Raw genomic sequence first — 22,522 nt, 5'->3', positions numbered from 1 at the left:
GAAAGATACCTGAAACATAAACATAAAACACATTCACATGTACGTATTTACACATAGAATTGTAATCAGTAAATTTTGCAAAAACAACCATTATGCCTGCCAATGTCTCAGAGATGTAATATGAAATGTCAAGATACAATGAAGTAGATTGTTGAATTTGCTGTTGATTTCTTGTTTACACCATCACTGCTGAGAGCCTGTCAGATAAAGGGACTGAAGCCCCATTGTATTACATATCCTACAGAGTCTGTATGATGTTGAGAGAGTTGAGGACCTCATAATGCACAATTGGCCACCACCATCTGTAACACCAGGCCCCCATCCTACTCAATGAATCATGTCTGACTGGGATAGTATTGCTTGCATGCTCCTGTAGCCGGTGTGTGGTGAAACTCACTCCTCAAGTATTTAAAATGCCACCCGCGTCAGAAAATAGCTAGTTTTTCATTGACGTAGTTGGTAGTGGTGGCGCTTGGGAAGTCAGAGGTGGTGAGTTTGACTCCCGGTGGGAGCGGACGGTTGCCTCTATACCTCTGACAGACCTTGCAAAGCCACGTCTGTTACACTCCTATACTGGGGCTCATAGTGTAAATGTTACTTTTTAAATGACAAGGAACAAAAGTGTTGCCCATACGTTATTGAAGTGCTCATGCATAGATAATTGTGTGTGACTTTGTGCACCAATTTCTTCCTAAATACGCCAATGTTTATGGCCTTTGACCATTCTCTCTCCCTATCTCTCCCTGCCTCTCCCCCTGTTTTCCTGACTACAATAAGACCCTAATGTTCATGTAATGTAATGATGAAATGATGTTGCTTCCATGGTGGAAGGTGAATGAGAAGCAGCCCAGAGATTGAGGAGCTGCATCATTGTAACCTCACACATTCTCCGTGGCCCCACATCCTCTGATCTCCCTCTCATTCAAATGGTTTTGATATATGTACAAGTTAACCCATGTGAGCATACAAAGACAAATGGATGAGTCTTTCCAATCAATAATCTTAGACTGATAATGGCTTGAATTATATCTGACAGATGTGGTGGCCGGCTTGTGTGAATGATGCCCATTGGACGGTGTTATTGAACTGGCCAGCCCTACTCTGCCCTTTCTATTTGCAGTGTGAATGACAAATGTCACCATATCTGTGTGAGAGAGACTGCAATATGTAACAGGTTTTGTCATAATCACATGCATGAGGAAATGTTGTCTGATTAGACAACGTGTCAAGTGCTTTCATACCTTCCCCACCCAAAAATGTAGTCTTCAGAACCATTTTGTTTTACACGCAAACATTTTGTGACATTATCTCCGGTGTGTTTTGTGAATTGTGGTACATTATCATTTTAGAACAGTCACACTGTGTGAGTGGTAGGCGGTGGGTTGGAGCATGTGACAAGTCTCCTCTTCGCATGCTCTGTGCCCAGCCAACCTGGCACACACACACAAACACACAAACACACACAGTAGATATTCACAGATATACATAGAGATATGCATATATATCTATATATACATATATATATATCTATATATATATATATATATATCTATATATATATATATATATATATATATATATATATATATATATATATAGAGAGAGAGAGAGAGAGAGATATGGACAGTACATCTCTGTAAATACACGCACACTCTCACACGAGAAGCATTCGTTCTGTTTGCCGTCCTCGGCTTTAGTTGCAATTTAATAATTTAAAGCAATTAACAAGGGCGAAGGCCAGGGCCTGCAGCAGCTATTCCCTTCCACTGAGCGCCTCGCCTACTACTGTGTGTCACACAGACACTCAGTGTTTCCCCTGCTGGATAAGAAACCCACAGGCCTGGACAGACAGATGGACCCACTGACTAATATCCGGGCTGCGTAGCTAATCTCAGAAGATGGGGGTCAGAACATCTCTTTGATTCTTGACATGGGTTGATAACATGAAAAAGCCTTGTGGAACTTACAAGTTCTGCATGAGTTGAATACACTTAGACTGTGTTTAATTAGGTGGATTTGTATTGATCTATTTGGTGTCTAATGGTAGTTCATTAATTTATTTATTTGATATTGTTTATAGGCACATAGTTACATTCCAGAAAGCAATCTGCAGTACGCCTCCCTGTCGAGAATTGCATGTTATCATGCCAACAGCCAAGGTTTGGGATTTGCTGCACCACAAAGCACTTCTAAATCTTCTGGAGAAGCCAGTGCAGCATTAAATGAAGTGAACATATGTCCATCACATGGGCGTAACATAGTTCATGGGAGATGTGCACACAGACACACTATAAGTCATTTAGCCTGCAATGTCCTTGACATGTGTTGCGCAGGAAATACTTGTCAAGCGCCACAACATAACCGTTTGTTACCTGTTTCGTCTATACTCTTGTTGTTCCGTTCCATCCTCAATAGTTATCAACGCACACTTTGACTTGGGCAGGACGTTATGGTGGCCCTGAAAGGTCAAACCTTACCAGAGTGTAGCAGCTCACTAATCATCTGCGCCATCCTATTTCCCCCCACTGACACACTCTCATTTATTATGAGGGATCCATTGGCCTCAGATTGCAGCTGGCCACAAGCCAACGCTGTTGTTGTTATTGTTGTCTCTGTCTCTCCAACTAAATAAGAGTGAGGGAGGGGTTAGTTAAAGGGGCAGGAGGATGGAGAGAAAGAGGGGCACTCCATCAATATCTCTCTCTCTCTCTGTCTATCTCTGTCTTAATGGGAACGAGGAAGGGCAACCTTAACGTAAGATTGATATTCTCTGTCCAGGAAATGTCCTATGGAAATACAGCATGCCCAGGCTACTTTGTCTGATAACCATTGAGACAGAACGGCTGTGTACCACCGTCTGGGTGCCACGTCTACCAGTTCCAGTTGTTTCACGGACAGATTGAACATGTAAACAAAGGATTGTATTTCTGTTGTGGTGGTGCATTTATTACACAATAAGCATGGTTGACCTTTCCTTAATGAACTTTTTGGGGCGGTGAGTGTGTGTGCTAGTCATGGAGAGCAGATGGTAAAGCTTATTCTGAATGCTACAAGAGGGCCTTGTGGAAATAACTCCATGCAGAGGATACTTATCATTATAGGAGTAGTAATTTCCCTAGTAGTCAAACTTTTGACCAGAGAACTATTACCCTCAGTTTCAGCTACCAGTGTTGTGCCATCGCCTTTAGTTCCTCTATTCTATATATAGCGACCAATCTCCTAAATTGTATTTCCTTAAGCAGCCCTCAGACTCTCCCAACCAAATGAGATCCATATGAGGTCTGCCTCCAGGGCTGAGACTGTACAATGGTGAGCTGACAGTCAGGGCTATTAAAGAGAGGTCCATTAACCCACCCATGGAGAAGAAGGAGGACAAACAGACTGAATCATTTGACTTTAATTAAGCCCAGGGAAGGTGCCAGGGATCAATGAATGGAACTTCAGAAATTCATGTATTCGAGCCAGAGTCTCTACCAGATGAGTTGTCCACAATCACACACCCTCCAGTATGATAGGAGCCCCTTGACAAACAGAGCTCTTCAACCTGGTCCAGACTCCACGTCTGAAGCAGCAACATTGCCTATTAAACCCAGATGGTTGCAATCATCATGATGAAAGATGCAGGCACTGTCCCCTGCAACTCAACCTGACAGTGGTGCAGACAGCTTACACAGTTCGTAATGTAAGCTGCCGCTCTGATAGCAATAAAAACGCATGTTGTTGTTTGGGCTTAATTCGTATGAAAGGACATGGGTTGGGAAGGCTTTGCTCTTCTTTCTGGCATGGCTTGCTCTGTGCCAGCCTTTCATGACAGTCAGTCTCTCGTGTGTCACTGTGGTAAACAGCTTGCTGCTGATCCACAGAAGACTTTGATGATCATAAAAGTTGTGGACTAGCTTCACGTCTGCGTTGTTGCCATGTATATTATCTATCTTCACTGTCTCCAAGACACTGAAAGTATTTGTTTTGTTTATCTGGAACAGAAGTTACTGAAGTCTGGACGGTTAATGAACTCATTGAAGTCATCAACAACTTTAAATTTGAATGACTAAGTGGATTTGCTTTGTGCACTAGACCTGTGGCACTCATGCTGAGGGAGGAGACTGAATATGTGTTTGTGCGTTCCAAGCTTAGATCAATTGTTAATTCTACTTGGCTATGCAATGCTTGGGTCACCTGGTTACTGTTCAGACAGAATTAAACACAGAAGCCACAAACAAGGTCTGGAGGTACTGATAGATTGGAGTCGTCTGAGTGTCCCTGAGAGTAATCAAATGATCTAATTGTTTTGTTTTGGAGCAAGCTCTGTGGAGGCATACAAAAAGGCAGCCCTTGGGGTGAAAAAACATTTGCGCCTCATATGCGGTTTATGATCTTCAGAATATAGTGCCTTTCCTATGACATAGGCCCCACACTGGAGTCACACAATAACAAACATCTTTTAAAGTGAATTAGAAGAGATCTCTCTTGCTCTCACTCTTTCCAGAACCATCTTCCCGGAACTTTTCTTTGCCTCTGCATTCTTGACCCTTTTCCCAGGCAACATAGACGATCAGGGAGAGAGAGTGAGACGAAGAGAGAGAAAGAGAGAGAGAGAGAGAGCGAGAGAGAGAGAGAGAGAGAGAGAGAGAGAGAAGAGAGAGAGAGAGAGAGAGAGAGAGGGAGGGAGGGAGGGAGGGAGGGAGGGAGGGAGGGAGGGAGGGAGGGAGGGAGGGAGGGAGGGAGGGAGGGAGGGAGGGAGGGAGGGAGGGAGGGAGGGAGGGAGGGAGGGAGGGAGGGAGAGTGTGCCATTAGGCCTGACTGGCCTCTCAAACAAACAAGAGAGGCAAGGGTGATATCTGTCCTCTTTCTCCTCTCAACTGACCAGGTTCCCCAGAGTCCAGTCTCATCTCTCTACCTTCCATCAAACATGGGGAAAGGCAGGAGGTTGAACATGTTTATTTTGTGAAAAGGCTCTTCAGAGACAGCTGCCTTTGTGTGCACATAAATATGAAGGACCTGAGCTAGCAGTATCTGTCTGTCTCCCCCAGTGTTGACCACAGTGATGGCACGTCTTTGCACCTGATTCAAATCAAAGAGATTCACAGGAATGCAGCCACAGAGTTGATCCCATTACTCAGGAAACGTCACCCCCCCCCCCACACACACACACACACACACACACAGACACACTTCCTCATCACAATTTTCTTTGAGCACATTACCTGCTGTCCCAATACTGACTGACATCCTTTGTAAACAGTACCCATTTATGTTTGTTACGTGCTCCAATGGCATGAACATAATTTGTGTCTTTCACATTGACAACAACACAAAGTACAGGCTTCAAAATAATATGTTGACCAATGTATACTATGCAAGTAGGATATAGGATATAGTCATCTGTATTTTATAAATTCTTCATATTTTTCTTATCATCTGTTGTATTTGTACACAGTATCTAAATCCATGTTGAAGACTCCCTCATGTGCTCTAGGGAGTATTGTCAGGAAGTCATGTTACCATTAAATAGTAATGTTCCATTGGTCTATTCCTCTCTTCATTGTTTCCGTTGACGTATATATATATATATATATATATATATATATATATATATATATATACACACATCTTTCTGTACACATTTTTCTCTCTCTCAGTACTTATTTCTTTCACACACTAAAAGTAAACAGTGCTGCATGTTTTCTTGCAACAAATGTAGCTGATTTCAGTTGCTCATTCTCCGTTATCAAAATCGTAGAATATCAGACGTCTTTGCCATTAGCCCAGTGGAAAAGCAAGTGTACATCAAAGCTCCACTGACATGCATCTGTTGAAGCAATAATTGGCTGAGAGCAATCAGACAAAAACTTCTACTTGTTTGACCCTTAATTACAGTGATGGAGAGATTAGTCAGCCAGCTGACCAGAAGACATCAAGCTGCTCTTTTAAAAGAAAATAAACACGATCAAACAACAAACTTGGCTGCGTGAAATAAGTACAGACGACACACATTTTCCTTACACACACGCACACGCAAACACACACACACATACACACACACACACACACACCAGTTAACAATTCCGTATGGTAGGTAGAGGCTTTGATTTAGCATCAGTTGTTTGTTTAATTTCGCATCACATCAGCACCATATAATTCGGCTGGTGTGTGGCTTTCATGGCACCATCTGTGTCTAGTGCTGACTGATAAACCTGCAGTCTCTCTGTGCCTCACATGTGTATGCACTTTAGTAGTGTGTGGTGCAGATGTCACAGAAGGCTGAGTGGGCACAAAGTGCAACAGAGAAGTCGAGTAAAGGGATGAAAGATATAATGTCCTGAAACTCTCTACACACTGCAACATTGAACATATTGTAGAATTGTGTTCCGTGGACACTTGGAGGATGACAGGTTTTTACCAGAAGGGGAAAGAGGAAACAAGTGTGTTAATAGAATGTGACTGTGCTCAAGTGATGCTGCATCAGCCTGCCGAGAAAATGAGAGAGGAGTGCACACAGATGGGCATGTATACAATACACACACACGTACACGCACACACGTACACAAAAAAAAAAAACGATGGCCGGCACTAATCCAAATCAATGTGTTGGACCCAGCAGTGGACAATTAGCTAGACATTTCTAGTGGGTTAGCGGCCCTCCATTTTCACCCACTTGTTAGCATCGCAACTGAGACACATGGGAGCTGTTTGGTGTGGAAGGACAGTCAGGTCAAATAGGATTGAAAAGGCTGGTACAAGCTCCATCCTTAAAACCATACATAATCAAGGATTGTCCTAGTCAATTCTCAATATGAATTACACATTGACTACTTAGTCCAAGTGAAACCTTGTCTGACTAAGATCTCTTCATCCAGCAGCACCACCATTGTAGTAAATAGATTCCTGACAGCAGTAGAGAGCATCTCCTCTTTCCCCTCTAGACTCTGCACCTCATGTATGGTTAGAATGCTCTCACCATGTCTTGATGCCTTAGCTATCTTGGATTGGTGAATTTGATTTTGGCAGCTCTGAGAGAAGCACTGCACCAGATAGATGGTTACTTCCACCCAAAAATGCAGGACATTTCTTTACTAGGCTTTTTTTCTCCTGAGAGGAAAAAACTAGGGAATCAGCTTTAACGCAGTTTCTGTGAAACCTTCCATGTGTTCATGAAGAAGTCCGTTAGCAAAGGACCCATTTCATGTCTGAGTCATACACTTTGTTCTAATTCTCTGTTCAAGACCCTATGAGACTTTCTGTAACTCTCTGTATCTAGCTCATAGCTCCCAGGCAATGATCAGCTTCTATGAATAATTAACTAATTGTCCTGATTATGTGCGTTGAACTAGTGTGTTTGGCAATTGTCTGCGTATCATAATATGTTGCAACGTTCTGATGACCTCCATTTGTAAAGGGAATGTTCCCAGAACCTATGACACAGTGAGCACCATACCTTTAGCAATTCTAGTGTCACACATAACTCACAGAGACATTTCATGCATAACAATGAGATCCATGTTTCTTTTAAGAACTGTTTCCTAGGATTTATTTCTCAGATTTTTGTCATTGCGAGGATACCAAATTCCGAAAAATCTACATCAAAATATGTGGAACAGAGTAGACTGCAGTCCCTCTACACTAGATACTTAATCTCTCTCGGCTTGACATTTGAAAACTTCCACCTCAATAGCAGCCTTGCCTTGCCAAACTGAACTGATGTGTGCACATCCAGCATGGACGTGTGTCTCAAAGGTAGAGTTACTACAGAGCATTGTCTCCTCATTTTACAGACACCAAGATAAAACCAACAGAACAACAACATAAGCCTTTCACAGTAACCAGTAACCGGCAGGTATCTGAACACTGAAATAGAATGGATGAGAATTTGAATTGGAGTTAGAGGCGGTGCCATGTAAATTACTTCCTTGGGGCACGGAGCACAGGTGTGTGTCTCTCCTGGGTTGGAAATAACGTGTCTAATGACAGGCTTCTTGGTTGGGTCTATTTTGTGTGCTGTTGGGTGGCACTGGGTTGGCCCTGGTGTGCTTGTGCTCCCTGATCTCCTTTTCTTGGCAGCACAAAATGGCTGCCCTCTTCTGCCAGCTGGCGACAGGCAAGGCAAGTCCCACAAGGTTTGAAGGATTTCAGTATGCTTAACTAGCAGACACTGTTATCTTTGTCTGATAGTAATGAGGGGTACACTGATAATAGTGACAGTGAAATTCTAACTTTCCATTGAATCTCTTCAATACATATATGTGGTAGGGCCCAAAAGGATGAGACCATAATGAACATTTAAAGGGGAAATTGAACACTGAGAAAGTGAATCATTCTGTGAAATCACAAGAAGCTGTTTAGAACATTAACAAAAAATGCTGGGAAGACACAGGTGATCGGGTTTTGCACAAATGAGTCCATGCTAGTTGTCATGAAAAAAAGGGGACATACCGAAGATATTCTGTATACACACATCTAACATATGAAACATACAGTATGAAATATGTTAGTGCTTTTTTTATTGTTGTATTCACACAACCGAGATTGTGTGCAAGGCACAGGTTAAGATTCATGAAAACACCTGCACCTGGCAGTGAATGATTGCTTCTGTCAGTAGGAAAGAGGACGTGCCTCATAATAGAGTGTTTCTTTTATCCCAAAGAAACAAACTAAACAGACAAAACAGTAATTGTCGAAAAACAAGGCAGTTGAAAACATCAGACAGAGACAACAACAATTTAATGGTGCAAAACCTCAGAATGAAATCCAACGTGAGAGAAACAATCTGTCTTTTTTTTTTTTTACTGTAGAAGTGATGGATGACTGAGGGTGAGGGTCACTGGCGGGGCCTAATGTGGTTCAGACCAGGGCTCCCAGCTGGGCAGGAGAGGGCCTAGATCTCCACACAGGCTTGCTGATTGACAGGCTAGCTCTGCTGCTACTATCAGGCCTGATTGACAGACGGCCTCCAGCAGCTAGGGCTGAGAGACAAGGCCCTCCGTTCTCCAAGGCTGACAGACAGGGGAAGACCACAGAATGGCCACCTACGCAGACTCCCTCGTCTCTCTCCACAGTTGGTTCAGCTCACATGGTGATTTGTTCAGAATATACAAAACCTGAGCAAGAATCAACCACTATGAGCTTCACAGATTCTGAACAGTAATTCAGTTCTTAAAAGCTTATTTTCTGTAAGACGTCTATGATTAAGAATAAACAGAATTCATAATTTTGCTTTCATTTAGTTCAAAATACTTTATAAAGGTCCATCTCCTTGTTGTCCAAGTATATTCAAACATGGTTGTAAAGAGATTACATGAATGAATTAACGTGTGAATGGGAAAGAGTGAATGTATATGACTGGATAAATGAGTCATTGACACACAACTGTGTATGATGCACTTCATGTGCTTAGCTAAAAATAAACTCTTCACCTTACTTTTTGTGTCTTTCATCTGAACTCTCAGTCTGTAAAGTCATCATCAACCCTTACGTCACTGATTTTTAAACCATGTTTATCTCTTTTGTATTGAGGCTCTGAAACTTTGTTTACCAAAGAATGCTTCTCTCACAACACTGGGTTCACAGCAAGGGGAAAATGCAAATTGCTTTCAAGTTTGTGTTTGTTTAATTTTCACACAAGTATGATGAAGACTGACAGCAAAGTGACTATCTGGCTGATTCATGCACATCACGCAAAACCTTGTTATCATAATTAATTCTTTACAATGCTGTTTTTAGTTACCAGTAATCGACATATTCTATCCCTTTCTCCACAAAATGACCCAAGTCCATCATCAGAGAAAGGTTATATTGGGGCTATCTCACCACATGCTATCAGATTAGCAGACCACACATGGCAGAAATGGGAGAGAAGAGGGATGAGGGCGGGATGAAGGTGGGAGGGGGGGGGGGTGTTCTCTCTCAAAGGTCCTTCCCACAGCCCTGCCCCTTACCCCCTTGCCCCCTTCCCCTGAATACTGATCCCTGCAGGGCTCTATCCTATTTACTGGATATCACCCACACAGCAGGTCCCCAGGACACACACTCAAAGACACACACACACATCTGTGCCGGTGGAATTCCCATTTCATCCCGGCAGCCTGTTTCCTTTCCATTAACTGGTGCAGTGCAGGCCCACCTTCATTCAGTTACACCCACTGTACCTGTCAATGGCCCACCCGCCTCCCACCCCTGCTCCAAAGCCTTCCCGGACAGATAGACACTCCAACCGGGCCACCCAGGCATGCGGAACGCTGTGGCAGGCAATCTGTCCACACATAGTAATCGGTCTTAGAGTGTGGATGGCAAAAATAAAAAGAGATTCAATTAAATAAAAGTACTCCTACATGTGCATTTATTTCCTAGTTTCTTTTGTTTTCATCAATGTTTTCGTTTTTGTGGAAAGAGCGCGTCGGTACTCTAGTCGTTATAATCCAATAGGATGCTTTGGGAGGGTCCCCTCTAAACATAGTATCATTACTTTGAAACGCAAAGGATTTATACGTCTGAAAACACAACCAGTCCAATTTCCATTGAAATATCATAAGCATTGACGTTGGCATCTTATGGCAGGCAGATGCCTTAAGCACTACTTGTCTTCCAATGACAAGAGTTAAGAAACTCAAAGTGTCTGTCGGGTATCTACTTACTGTAACAACAGCTGCAGTTCAGTAATCAGCCAAAGTTGGATCTGAAAGGCTGAAATTATCCCAGACAGACACCCACACGTATGTCTGATAATAATGCATGTCTTAATCATTTGTATACTGTAGAGTTCCTATAAAACCTGCTTAATGGCTCGTTAAATAAAATGTTGCTTTCAATGAACAAAGTTGTTATGGAAAGGGGTGAGAAGAAAGTTAAGGCTGTTGTGTCAAATATCTCACACTGTTTACTTATGTCAAAGACTCACACTTCATCCCTTTGCATGAGATCCCTTCTGTTTACTTAAGCAATTACACCCTGAAATGGTCTGGGCAGTGAAGCAGTACAGTGGGTGTTTTGACTGTCTTCTAAACCAATCAGATCTATCTCCATCCATCTCCCTCTTTCTTGAAAAAAAAAAAAAAAACAGACCTTCCTGTGATGCTCACCTCCAACTGAAAACATGTCGGTGTCTCCATCTGTCTCCCTCTTGCTGATACCATTGAAGTGCTTGTGTTTTGGTTTTCGATAATGTTTCATTGCAGTTGAAGTGAAAACCCACTGCTCTCACTACATTCAAATACAACAGATGATGCACGTCCATGAGATTGATTGGATGGGTAATGTTGTTTTCTCTACCCAAAGGCTAATTTGAGCCGTTAAAGAACTGATTAAAACCTGGCACAAGGCTGATTGCTGTGCTATCTACTACTGTCACCCAAGAAGAGTTCTCTCTCTCTCTCTCTCTCTCTCTCTCTCTCTCTCTCTCTCTCTCTCTCTCTCTCTCTCTCTCTCTCTCTCTCTCTCTCTCTCTCTCTCTTACTTCCTCTCCCTCTCCCTCCCTCTCGCTCTTTCTCTAGCTGTCTCTCCCTCTCTGTCTTTCTCTCTCTGTCTTCCTCTGTTTCTCTCTCTCTCTCCCTCTCACTAGCTCTCCTCCTTTAAAGAAAGTCAGTGCTAAATGTGTCTGGCTGTGTGAGCAGTGAATCCATTACCCCTGCGACAGCACAATTCAATTATTAGGCGGGCTAATAATCTGACGGAATTGATTGTTCACTATTTTCTGAGCCAAATGGCATAGACTGGGAGGATGGTGTTTGAGATTCTGGGGTGGTGGATAGAGCTTTCACAGCCACAAGTCCAGAGGTCCCTATTGTAATATAATAACTGACAGACAAATGTGTTATGACTGTTGTATTATTGTGAAGTCATAAAAGCTATACACACTAAAAGTTACATTTATACTTCGTTCCATCCTGTTCAACAATGCAATACATTGACCAGAGCTTGAGCTGTAACCATTCACTTGGTGTAACTTACACACTCAAATAAATTGTAATAAATATATTAGAATATGGCATAATTATTTAGCACTTGAGTGACACAGATGTCAAGCAATGATACCAATGTTTCTGTTTATTTTTGCTTCCAAGACAACCTCAACCAAAACAGGTGGTGGGTTAAAGGACAGTGTTTCACTGAGCACTGTGTCAGTTCACTCAATGCATTTCCTGTTACTGTGTTTTGTGTCTATTCTGAAGCACCATGTAACTACATGTTTTACTTATGGAACTTGCTGCATTTCGGGTTGCTGAATATATTCCTTAGAATAGCCTACATATGAGCGAGGCCCATTGGTTACCAGGGCTGGATTCTTAACGACTATATAACAGGTTGAATAACCACTGAATTGACCAATTGAAAAAGGTTACCGGATATTGAAGGCTAAAATTGGGGCTATAAATGTTGCTGTTTTCACTTTACAAGAAATGAAAAGTATTTCTTTATCATATATGTTGGCTGGACGTTATTTTGGAAGATGAGTTTTTCTCCAATCTCCCCAGGGTATTTGGTCCCTAGGGAGGGCTTTGCTTCCATCCGACAATTTTGATTGGCCAGAGATTTCTGAACCTAGAGTAACCATTTGAGCCGCTCTCCTGCGCTGGCTGGGAACGTGCGACAGATGAGAAACTGCCTCCATCTGGTATCGCATGGAGAGGGGTGATTCTAGTTAGCCGCCCTCGGCAAGACATCACGCTTGCGTTTCTTTGCTGCTGAGATCTGCGTGGCTCATTCCGTTTCACTGGGAAGCTAGAGAGGACGCGCGCGCTCCTCAGCAGCAGGCAGCACAGGACTGATCGTGGAGGGGATGCTACGATTCCATTCCTTAACTCTTTATCCTTTGCTCTCGATAGTCTACTCCTCCTAGGTGCCGACTTGCTCTGTTTTACAGTTCCTTTAACAGCTCCTTGGTATTTCTGTCACCCAACCGTGCGGACTGGAGAAGCGTCTAGACCTGGAGTGGTAATAAGAGAGAACTGGTCTTGTTGGATGTTCATAGCCTGTCGCGAAGAAGTGGCCGTTTGTCTGTCACCGCTAATGGCACAATCAGTGGAGCAACTGCAATAATCTGGTTTTGTCCGAAGGTAAGATATTACTACCTGGTCTTCTTTTTTTTCACTTGCCCTGTACTTTTTGTAGCCGTTGGCGCGTCCCAATGTAACTTATCCCTGCATGTGATGCTTTGGAATTTTAAATATCGATGGAACTATCACTGTAGAACTCCCCTATATCTAAATCTATGTTGATTTGATTCATCAACCTGAAGGAAAATAGGGTGACATGTTAAATGTCTCCTACATCTCGCTCCTAGGTCTAGATGTGGCCATTACAGATTCCGACGAATTGTAGGCTATGCCCCATCCATTTAAAACTGGAAAATATGTGAGCTGACTTTATTATTACATTAATTTGTATAGACTTCGCAGTATATAGACTAATAGTCCACCCTTTCAGCATCATAGTCTTGTTGCACAAACAGCTGACTGCGTAGCCTATATGACCCCCTCTTCAGATCTTTTGCCCTAGAATCAGATTCCAGGATTCGAATTTACGATAGACTAACTTTCTGTGTGCGTCTGAAATGCGTGGATGTGATTATGATGATCAATGGCCGAATAGGCTGGCTGGAACTGAATAGGAATCCAAATCATATTAGAATGTGAGCGCTACTGTTTTGCTACTTGTTTTCTGTTTCCCTGTGCATCGTTTGATTTATTTGGCAATACATTTCCTGTAAATATTTGTACACATTTACAAACCACAAAATAGCCTCTGTGGTGCTGTGAAACAGTTATTCACAATGTAGCCATCATACATTGAGATGCCCGGTTGGTTGGTTGCCTGCTGTAGCAATTGTAAACTGTATTCATATGAAATCTAAATTTGAGTTAATTTCCTTCCGTGTTTATCGCAATAAAGATTGAAAATGCAAAGCAATAAGCAATAGCTCGTTCGAAAAAAAAGAAAAAAAGAAACAAATGAGCCCTACTAGAAAATCCTACTGATTTCAGTTTAACTAATCTGATGGAGTGATGGTAAGAAGACAATGTCATGTCATTTGCTGTACCAGTGCATTGACTGTTCACGAAATCCTCAGCAATCATGTCCACAGTTAGAAAGCTTTGTAAACTAGAAATAATCTCTGTTAGCTTGCTTTCCTCTCCGCACTGTTGCTCAGTGGAAAAACCCTCCTGCTCTTGTGTGTTTTGTCTGGACCATTTAAGGAACAGTTTAATATTATATTTACTTATATGAAAATTCCTGAACTTTTTTTTTTACTGAACATCAGGGATTGCTCTTGTCCAACATTAGGGTACTTAACATGGGTAATATCTTTTACCCACTGGAATAGGTTTTATTTATATTTACTTATATGAAAACTACTTATCTTTTTTTTTACTGAACATCAGGGATTGCTCTTGTCCAACATTAGGGTACTTAACATGGGTAATATCTATTACCCACTGGAATAGGTTTTATGAAAATGTTCTACTGTTCTTTTTGCGCAACTCCAAACACATGAGTCAGGGAAGACTCATTTAGCTGCCATCCTTCAAAGAAACACTGGCTACTGTGTAAGTGCAGTAGTGTTGCTTGGCTCACTGTAGGAGTAGATATATCAGTAGAGACATAAAGACTTCAAAGAAACTTCCTGATACAAGTTTTTCTCTCAGCAAAGGATGCCTCTGATCTATGATTATATTTTATACTTTTATTTTAAGTATTTCGATGACCATTTAGGATTTGGACACAACAGGTATACTGTTGTACTTAATACTAGACCCAATGTGCTGAACGGTTCATTTTAGTCAAATATAGGAACTTTATATATCCTATTTAAATATGTAATATTTAGTTATATTTTCCAACAATAATTTGAGGTAATAATCAGTCAGGAAGGTGTAACAGTAATTGAAGGTAGGTAACCCAACTCTACAAAAATATCCTTCATATTCTCAACAAAAAAAGAAAGATTCCAGCAGGGCAACCGTCCAGAACACCCTCCAGACAGAAATGGCAGAGAATAAATGTATTCAAGAAATCAATAGAGGGTGCTGTTGTTCTTTGGAGAGCTGTCCCATTTTGCTTACCTCCATGTGCCTGTACTCTCCAAGGGCCACTCAGGAAGACGGAGAGCCACCGCCAGTGTAGCCCACGGTCCCACGGGACACCGAATTCAATCTAACAGAGGCCCCGGCTAATGCTGTGGCACTTTGTCAGGATTAACATCTTTCTAGTCAGTGGCTTCTGTTACCTTCGGTGTCACATTACCACCTTGGTGCTCCATGGAGGGGGGGAGAGAAGGAGCGTGGGGGGGGGGGGAGAAAACGAATGAGGCGGTCGGCGGTTGGTTGGTTCCCAGCCCCTGTGCTCTGCTGCTGTGACGCTGAGCTATTCCAATTCCACATTACTGGGGGTCGATATAGGAAGAGCCTCAATCATTCTCAACAAATAAAGGCATTTGTTATTTTGACTGCTAGTAGCTTTTCAAGGAGTTCTTTTTTTATCCTTCAGGGAGAATAAAGAGAAAATAGGTAGAGAACTGTGGAAAAGTTTGTCCTTTGTGAGGTGTGAACTCAGGTGCACAGCTTGCCTCCAACTTTCCATTTAAAAAAGAAAACTGCTGCCAGGCTCACGTTTACATCTGTCACTGGCATCTGCAGTTACACTAGAATACTTTGTTTGCTACTGTATGCCCTTGAGCATGAATTTAATGTTCAGACTGACCTGGTATTAATCCCCGGTGATTAAACCTGTGATAGATTTCACACAGGGTGTGTGTGTGTGTGTGTGTGTGGGGGGGGGGGGGTTCCCTGACCTTGCTCTTAAAAAGCAGTCGTGGCTTCAGGCTGTTGGAATATAATCAGACAAACACACACATTTCTCAGCTCCATGTTCCTTGGATGTCCTCTACTCCCGTGGTTATACAAAACATGTCCCTGAGTGGGTAAACCTGTGGGTATGATGATTTAGCCACGGAAATCAATTTAGTACAATACAACACATCAGCTCTCTCTCTCTCTCTCTCTCTCTCTCTCTCTCTCTCTCTCTCTCTCTCTCTCTCTCTCTCTCTCTCTCTTTCTCTCTCTCTGTATAGCCAGTCTTTATATGTAGATTCATGTGCTTGATTGAGAGCCTGCCAGTGTGCTTATTACTCATGAAAATACTGATCAATCAAGCACACCACCAAAATCTTATCTTCTGTACTACAGAATGTGACTCATTTCATGATGCTCACCCCAAAATGTTGTGTATGAGTTTCCCTAGCATTGCTGAGTGTGTTTTCTGTTGTTTAATTGATTTGAAATGGCCGACAGTGAGGTCTGGCATGGCATGTTGAAAGTCCCATGACACATACCATACTGCCAGTAGCTAGGGTACTAAAAAGGGACATTTTTTGTTTAGTTTGAGTGGTAAGTGTATTCTAATACCTAGGAGCGGTTATATTGTTACCTCCAGTAAAGGTTATAAATGATATGTTTTACACAGACATTTAGTACATACAAACATACAAAATAAAGTTTATATTAATGTGTCCTTTTGGCTCCCACGTACAAATTATTACAAGTTACAGTATTTGGGTGAACTTACATTTAGTCAGATGGGCAGGAGTCAATTGATCAAAGTCATTTTTTGGTCACTAAAATGAACATAAATTAACACTTATTTAATTTTTTAATCCAATCCCTTTAAATCCAATCCCTTTAATTACATTAATGTTAAGAACATTAGCACAATTATATGATAATACTATCCAGTATTACTGATGAAACAAAACTAAGCACATGCTGTGGATGTACTCAGTAAATATATAAGTTCTATTTGTGTGACTGTTAATGAGTGCGCACATGCTCTGAACCCGTGTGCCCATATGCGTGTCAAAATCAGCAGCTTAGTACACAATGACTCTGCTTGAAAAGGCCACATGCTGCAACAAGGCTTAACTGATTACAAGTTCAGATTTATTTAGCCCTGATTCACAATATACTGTCTGCTTGCTCTAGTGAAATTATTCACTCATTAAAACACGCCCCTTAAGGACGGGCAAATGTACAGTATTTCTTAACCTTTACCTACGATGGAAGGAGCATGTTTGATGCAGTGTCAGCAACATGCGTTTTCCCTTCTCAGATGTCAAAGCCACACTTTGATCAAGTGCTGCATTATCATATTGCTGTTTGTTAGAGCCTTGCAGCGTGCAGCTTGTCTTGATCTCTCTTGCCCAGTTCTTTAGTCTCACAGTAGATTTAGCTGATTATACTCAAGAGTCATATACTTCTTTCTTTTTTTTAATGATGGTTTTTACATGACCTCAGTTGGTATTTTGTTAATACCAAGCATTTTTGTAAATTGTTGGTTTTAGTTTAGTTTCACCCTAACCCTGAAAGAAACATCCACACTCAAAGGAGATGGAGTGTTATGGAGAGAGAGAGAGAGAGAGAGAGAGAGAGAGAGAGAGAGAGAGAGAGAGAGAGAGAGAGAGAGAGAGAGAGAGAGAGAGAGAGAGAGAGAGAGAGAGAGAGAGAGAGGCTACTGTAGACAGACTGATGTGTAACTTCATTACCATTCAGCCTCTGCTCCGTAATACATCAGCATCTCTTTCATCACAGTTTGAATCTCATTGTCTTCTGGCTCTTTCATCCAAGGACAGTTTGGAAAGTGGTGTGTATTTAGGGCAGACTTGCAGTTGCATAAGAATTGGTCTGATCATGGAAGCTAATATCCCCTCTGTAAAGGAGCTGATATCTATGTGACAGCCCGTGTCTCATTCACTTGTTGTTAAGCCCCTCCAAGATAAAGACTGGCATACTTGGCATCGTTCCATGGTCTAGATCTACCTCCTTTTAGAGACTTCATCTCTGCTTCAAGGTCTGCCTCTTGGAGTACTTATCATTGTGCACCCTTATTGCCCTGCACTTCAACAATGCAGCTAGATGTGGAACACTATCCATCTCTGGTTCACCACAATCATGCAACGCTGAATCTCAACTGTAACTGTCTAAGATATCTGTTAAAACAGTTTTTATTTTTCAGTTGCATTTTCTTCCCTTTCCCAGTCTGCTTCTCATACTGTAGACTTGCGTAATATGGCAGCCCTATATAGAGTTGTTGCGATAGTATGCCCTTTTCCCAGAAGAGTGCCTGTGCTAGAGCTGTGGCTGGACTGACCTTTAAAAAGACAACATGCTCCATAAGGGATTTGGCTTCCATGTCTGTATGGTAATGGAAGGCCGGGCTATGGCGGGCGATTGAGACCTTCTTAACCCTGTTTTACACAGAGCAGAGGTGACTCTGATGGCAGGGCCTCTCTCATCTCAATGACAAGCCGTGGATCCTCGCTGTTTGTTCAGTTGTATTTGATCTTTGTATTATTCTGATGGAAGTTGTTGATATAAATCCAGTTGTAGACTATGTTAGATACACAAGGTCAGAGAGACAGTTAACAGATGACCCAGCTACACAATTGCGCTTTGGACCACGCTGCTTTTCATTTAGATAGTGCTACACAGAGGCCATATGTCGTCATGGTTTCCATTTTCAGCAGGAACGGGACAGTGGAGAAGACAAGGCAGCTCTTTGTATCCACCTAAGCCTCAAGAACACAGGCTACTTGTTAGGAAACCGTAATCATCTGCTCCACCTTGTAATCAAGCCGCCTGGCTTCCACTTTTTGGGATGGTAAGGGGGCGGGGTGGGGATTGATTAGCAATGTCGTGCACTATTGCTCCCTCTCTACATCTGCAATAACCCTAATTGGTCCCCCCTCCCCCCGTCTTCCCACTGCACCCCTCTCTACCTCCTCCTTGTCACACAAGAGAATCCTTAACTCGTAAAGCAAACAGAACACAAGTAGTCATGCCTTTGCTCAAAGGGACCAATAAGATGGAGCACACGGTGGCTAAGTGTGCAGCCGGTCCGCCCCCGTACTCTATCTCCAAGCTAACATCTTTTTGATTTATAAATCACCCGTAGTCTGCAATCAGAGTGCTAAGTGCACATGGTTCAGTCATTATCGGTTGGCATATGGTGAAACATTTGCATAATCAGCTAATGCTTACTCTAACCCCTCTCCCTTTTATCCTTTGCTGCGCTATTGGCAGTGTAAGATTCAGTGCAATTAAACTATTCAGAGATGTGCACTCAGCGTTCTGTAGTCTAATTAAGTCTTGGAGGATAATAAAAGAACTGAGATACCAAACCCAGAATCACAACCTGTTTGTTGTTCTAATTCTTGTTGATGTCGAGCTATTTAAAAGTTGTCTCTAGATATGAAAAGGCCCGTGTTAGCTCTCATGCTTATTCAAGTTTGCTTCAACAGACTGTGAAATTAGCAGGGTTTTGGCAAAAGCAACAGAGAACAAGAGGCTGGCTTTTTTCACTTTGTCAGGATTTTTGATATTTGAATGAGCTGGCAAGAGAGACCGATACCACTCACTGGCTCTCCTTTTTCAGAAGCGTCCCACGGTGCGTAAGAAACAGTTTAAGCACTCTTATCCCTGCCCACTGCTGCAGACTCGCCATGGGAGGTGGGACTGGGGATGGGTTTTTTCCTCTATCTTGACAGAAAGTAAGAGCTTGATAGAGACGGTGGAAACACAATACAGCCCACATAAAGGGCAGAATTGGTTGCTTGATGGATTGGCACTGTGAGAGAGAGCCTTTCTTGCCCGCTGTCCTTCATCTCTCTGTTGCACCCTCAAAGACCTGTACTTCTCTTCAGATGTGTTTTTGTCTTGCTTCGAGGGTTCTGTTTTGATCCGAGAGAAAGTCATGAGTTTAGTCCAGTCTTAAACATGCAAAAACAATCCCACACACACAAGCACTCTAAAATCACTCTGTAAATAGCACCATGTGTAAAGTTCATTTCGGAGCATCTATCCACGTCTTGGCTGGCTGTCATTGTATTTCGCTCTCTCCAAATGTTCCGTTGGAATGAATTTCAGGCCTCTTTCTTTCCCATAACCTTCCCCTTGCATCAACAGTCAACCTAAAACTCTTTTCTTGGTATTACTGTACCTTTTCATGGGCTTCTTAGCTGCCTGCCAGTCTTCCTGCCTCTCCAGCTCAACGGACAAGACACAACACATGGTTTAATGATGTCTGTCATGTGCGCTTGTCTTGGACCACGTGTAAAGGGTCCAAATAGGAACTTGACAGATGTTCCACTTGGTTAGATGTTGTTTGTAACATTGTGTGGCGTGTGGGACCTAAATACTGACTGACAGGGCCTTCATGGTGCAATCGGGATGTATGTGGGGGTCTTAAAGGCTTTGGTAATGTATACTAATACTCTTCGAAGTCTGTTCAGTGGAGCGTGGATAATCAGCTGCTGGTCCCTGTCCCCTGACTCTTTCCCCCACTTAGGGGTCACAGTGTGACAAAGGTTAGACAAGGTGACAACTCTACTAGTCACAGTAAAATACCCTCACCACAGGACAATTAGCAGTTGTCCATCATGAAACGATTTTGAGTCGTAGAAAAGCTCAAATCAATAAAATTCATCAAAAAATGTTTGTTTTCTTAATTGTTTCTAGTACATTTGCTGTTTGGTTGTAGAAGGTTATTGACTTTCTGGAACGAAAAATGGTGAAAGAAGTAGATTTATTTCACTTATTTTGAGACACAAGTGTGTGTTGGTTAAGGGAAGTGTTTGAAGCTAGCCAAGTGTTCTGTTGTTAGGGTATCAGCAGACTGAACATGAAGGAATATAGCAGGAAGACATTGGAAGCAGTGAGTGGATGCATTGAAAATCACTGAATGCCTTTATGTGGTCGTCAGTATTCACACCCTTGTCCCTAGAAGTCTTCAGACTCTCGATTACCCATGGCAGGAAATCTGTCTCAAATGAATTATGAAACAAAACTTGCTGCTACTTGTGATCATCATTGGTTTGTTTACTCCTCAGGAAAGAGGGATGGAGGCTGTGTACTGTGGTATGATGTGGTCTCTCTATCCCCCTCTCTCTCCCTTTCTTGCTCTGCCTCCATCCTGGATGCATTAAAATTAAATAGGAATGCAAATCTCTCTCTTTCCTTTCGTCCTTTTTGATTTTTTTCTCTCCCCCATGTGTGTTTGTCATTATAATAAGAAATGGAGTGTCATTGATTACATTTGTTTATTTGATTCTGCACATCTAAAGTTCTCATTTCCTCTTAGGGAAATGGTGAGGAAATAAATAGAAGAGGGGGATAATAGAAAGGGAAGAGAGAAGAGAAGGCTGCATGCATGTATGTGAACCCGATTTCACAGGAACATCTGGTGGCCCTCTCAAATAGTTCCCCTGCTTTTGACGTGCAGATTTTAACCACACAAACCAGTCAAAGACTGCAAGGCACAAAGACAAGAGAGAACACACACACTACCACCACATGTTTCCCTGCTGATGGCTGAGCTTCCTTTGGAGAGATTTCCTTCTTCAAGGGCACTCAGTCATGTGATCGCTATGAACGTTTTATTCCTTTTTTTAACTATTAGAGGCCAGAGAATATGTGAATAATTTATTTAGTTCTGCCTCTACTAGCTCTGCTAATGGAGAATTACGTGGTCACAAAGGCATACATTTGTAAATGAGGCTCATCAACCTTTTTGGTGGGGCAGACAAGGAACGTTTTGTCTGACACAGGAATTCTGTTGTCCAGTGTTTTGGTTGTCAAGTGCTCAGGGAAGCTAGGATGTGTAGCAGTGTTACAATGGGCCTTTCATCCCAGCATCTGAGATGCCGGGAGATTCTGCCCTGGCTCTTTTCACAGTGCCCTAATCTCTTTATCAGACAACAACAAAGAAGGCCTCAGCCCCCCAGCCCTGCTTCTTCCTTGCCAGACCCTGTTAATTCAGGTCAGTGGGAAGGAGACTGGTCAATGGTGACCCATCCTGACTAGCTAACCCTGCATGGGCTGTTCCCCTCCTCCCCTTTCTTTCTCTCCCTCCTTCTCTTTTTATCCCTCTCTCACACACCCTTTTTCTGCAAGGTGTTTCAAGATTTCCCTCTGTGAATTAATGGTAAAGAATTGTAGGATGGAGTGTTGAAAGGCAATGAGGACAGAAGGAGGACAGGCGAGGGAAGACAGCTAGAGTGAGACAGAAGAAAAGACAGAAAAAAGTATAAAGTGGAAATATTTTTTGGGGGGACTTGCATCTGTTATTGTTTGCTTGGTTGCTTTGGTGCAGACTGTCAGGCTAGCTTTGCATCAGTGAACCCATTCATGGCTGGGGAATTGGCACCTATTAGACCCCACAGGCCAATTCTGCTCTGTCTTTCTGTCTACTGCAAGGACGCCATTTTTTTCTTTCTTTGTCCCAAAGCCTGGTTTTCTGATGTATTTTCCATAGCTGTTGCACTGCGTTGCTCTTTGTGGTTGGAAAACGCTTTAAGGTATTTAGAGATTAGACGCCAAGGTTTTAAGTAAATATGCTACCATGGATTTTTATGTCTTTGTTGTGGTTTTATATACACAAGCTCTCTCTCATCAGGATATATATATATATATATATATATATATATACTTTTTTTGCGCTTCACTTTAGAAACATTTATTGTGACTAGTAGAATGTCCTGAGA

General features: G+C 42.2%; 1 protein-coding gene across 1 annotated transcript in view; it reads left to right on the top strand.

Annotated features, from left to right (window-relative positions):
* The first annotated feature begins 12,590 nt into the window (after positions 1–12,590).
* Positions 12,591–22,522, top strand: part of cdh11 (cadherin 11, type 2, OB-cadherin (osteoblast)) — a 46,634-nt gene continuing 36,702 nt past the window's right edge. The window contains exon 1 of the mRNA XM_084682198.1: positions 12,591–13,046. The gene's annotated coding sequence lies outside the window, so the exon portion shown is untranslated. The remainder of the gene's footprint in view (positions 13,047–22,522) is intronic.

The sequence above is a fragment of the Hypomesus nipponensis genome, chromosome 19 (genome assembly GCF_054491055.1).
Source record: "Hypomesus nipponensis isolate SF chromosome 19, ASM5449105v1, whole genome shotgun sequence".
Classification (NCBI taxonomy): Eukaryota; Metazoa; Chordata; class Actinopteri; order Osmeriformes; family Osmeridae; genus Hypomesus; species Hypomesus nipponensis.
Note: the sequence above shows the minus strand (reverse complement) of the source record. Positions and strands in the feature narration are given on the sequence as shown.